Genomic DNA, 2783 nt, shown 5'->3' with positions numbered 1-2783 from the left:
TCCGCTCATTTACTCTTGAGTCTTAAAGGAGGAAGAGAATAAGGAGCCTCCCTGCACGTGTCTCTGTTTATCACCACTCATTGCCTCATTAGCGGCAAGCACTCTCCGCGTTCTTTACTCTTCGCGGGTGCATAAACCTGGGAAGAGCCTCGGACTATTCCCCCTCATGATCAGTTTCCTGTGCCCCAGTTTTCCCCAATCTCACTGGGCTTCAGCCCTGGAAATGCCCCTTTCCCTCGCTGAGGAAACCTGATCCTCTTTACTTGTAAGTCCCAGTGGATCTGCCGCCTGATGCCTCTGCTTTCCCCGCACTCCCCAGCATTGCAGGGTTTGCCGGCAAGATGGTCTTTGGTCACTGCTCTGCCACTTCCCTCAGGAATCCACCACCTGACACCACTGCTCTCCCCGCATTCCCCGGCATTGCTCAGTTTACTGGCAAGATAATTGCTCTGGCCGTTGCCCTGCCGCTTCCCTTAGGGATCCGCTGCCTGGCGTCTCTGCTCCTCCTTTTCCCCCCACTGCAGATCCAGCCAGGCTCCTAGGAGGGAAATCCCCGCCACCCTGGTCTGCTGTGTACCTCAGAACTTCCCCCTTCTCGGGGTCCGTCCAGGTCTCTGGTAAGTCCTCCTCTTTTCTTCGGAATTTTGTTGGTCCTGGCTACTTCTTCTGGTGCCCAAAGGCATTTTCTTTGGGACTTCCCCTTTCTTTTGTTCCTGGAGATGGTCTCCCATTGGCTGACCATGCGGGGGTGGGGAGTCTTCCCCCAGCTGTCCGGGATTTTCCCCAAGTAACAGGGTTCCTAACAGGGACCTTGTTACATTGACATTGCTTCACTCAACCCATTGAGGCATACAAAGGTTGAAAGCACGACCTCAGCAAATCATGTATTGACCTCAGCTGAATGCCCACATCGAGCAATGGATTGCAAATTGCACACCTTGTCAAAAGCTCCAACCCAGTATTCAGAAAGAGCCTCATGATCTCACAAGATCCCAGATCTGCCTTGGCTAAAACTGGCAGCAGACATTTTTTACCTACAGGGACAGTCTTATTTGATAATAGTCAACTATTACTCCAAGTACCCTGAAGTTTTGCACTTGCCCAACAAGACAGCTGGCATGGTAATAGCCATGAATGTTGTGTGCTCCTGGAGGCTGGGGGGGCATGACTAGCTCCCACAGGCAGTGGCAGCACCAGCGGCGGCAGGAGCATGGCGGCAGCAAGCGGGGAGCTCCTGCAGGCAGCCACAGCACCGTTGGCAGTGTGGGGGAGAGGAGTGGCAAGTGCCGACCAGCAGTTGGCAACCACCCTCAGATGCCGCCAGCAGCGGCAGCTAGTGGCAATCGCGGACCACCTGCAGATGCCACCAGCGGTGTCAGCAGTGAGGGGAAGAGGGTGGTGAACAACCACTGCCTGCAGGTGCCACTGGCAGTGTTGGCAGCACCTTTTTGTAGGGGGTGCACCACCATGCTCAGGGGGTGTACATGTACGCGTCGCCAATGGTAATAGCCAAAATGAAGTCTGTATTTGCTTGCCATGACATACCTAAAGAAATTGTTTGTGATCACATGCCATTTGCAAGTCATGCAACATGATGAAACAATTTGCAACTGACTTGTGCATAACCATCACCCATTCTAGTCTGGGTTATCTACAGTCAGGCTGAATGCACGGTTCATACCATCAAATCAATGTTGAAGAAGATTTTGCAGGACACCTCAGATCTATATCTCGCTTTACTTAATCCGAGGAACACGCCCATTACTGGTCTTGAATATGCTCCAGCACAACTTCTGATGAAGAGGCTTTTGCGTAGTACCCTCCCTGCTACAACAGCAGTGCTAACTCCTAGACTAACCTCGAATGCCTCTCACAAGTTGTAGAAACTTTAAAGGTGCCAAAAGACACATGGCTACATTCTTGCCACTTCTATCAGAGGGGGAGAAAGTAAGGATGCAAACAAGTACAGGTTGCATACCAGCGTCCATTAGGGCATCGGGGGAAAGACTGGAACATTTCACTGCAGGCCCCTTAAAGGTATATTCCATATACCACACCAGCTTCACACTGAAGCTCTGAGCAATCATACAGCTCTTTTACATAAAGTGTAACTCCTCCTCCTCCTCTTCTCCCCTGCCTGTGCTTCCTGAACAGTTTGTACCCATCTCTGACAGTGCTCGTCATGCGAGCTCCCACCAAGTCTCTGTAATTCCAGTCACGTCATAGTGCTGTGACTGTGCGAGGACTTCCAATTCTTCCTGCTGGTTTCCCAGGCTCCGCGCTTTTGTGTACAGGTACGGGAGGTAACTAGTCGATTGCCCTGATGTCTCATGAAGTGTGCCCCCTGCCCTCTTGCTGTTCCTCTCTGGGTGGGTTTTGCACCTTGTCTTCTCAGGCACCATTTCTGTCTGGTGATCACTGGGTCTATATTTGGCAAGAGGCCTACATTTTGCATGTTTATGCTCGGCACAGTTGGGGGGAGGGGCTGCTCTGGTGAACCCTGCACCAGGCCTGCTGGGGCAGAGGACGGTCTAAGGGATCTTCACCATCCCGAGTGGGCTTTATTGTGACTACCTAGTGTTTGTATTGTGGTAACAGGTAGGGGCAACGGTTGTGGACCAGGGCACCCTTATGCACGGAGATGGCGCGTGGCTGGGGCGCTCTGCCCCCCTGGCCCAGCTGCTGGCCCTGCTGAAGGCTCGGCGCGTTTGGGGCCCGGCAGGTCAGGAAGGACGTGGACGGCCGGGCGAGCGCAGCGCAGGGCAGGGAACAGTATCCGAGCC

The 2783-nt window shown here is 53.2% G+C and overlaps 1 protein-coding gene across 5 annotated transcripts in view; it reads left to right on the top strand.

Annotated features, from left to right (window-relative positions):
- Window positions 1-2163: 2163 nt before the first annotated feature.
- The window catches only part of RAB9B (RAB9B, member RAS oncogene family), a 7480-nt gene continuing 6860 nt past the window's right edge, over window positions 2164-2783 (top strand). For 3 of the 5 annotated variants that reach the window (XR_003094725.1, XR_003094724.1, XM_006026525.3), the window contains exon 1: window positions 2164-2294. The gene's annotated coding sequence lies outside the window, so the exon portion shown is untranslated. Of the gene's footprint in view, window positions 2295-2468; window positions 2723-2783 lie in introns of those variants that run through there. The other 2 variants (XM_025207453.1, XM_025207454.1) reach the window with 2 other exon arrangements.

Source organism: Alligator sinensis, unplaced genomic scaffold, assembly GCF_000455745.1.
Source record: "Alligator sinensis unplaced genomic scaffold, ASM45574v1 scaffold387_1, whole genome shotgun sequence".
Classification (NCBI taxonomy): Eukaryota; Metazoa; Chordata; order Crocodylia; family Alligatoridae; genus Alligator; species Alligator sinensis.
Note: the sequence above shows the minus strand (reverse complement) of the source record. Positions and strands in the feature narration are given on the sequence as shown.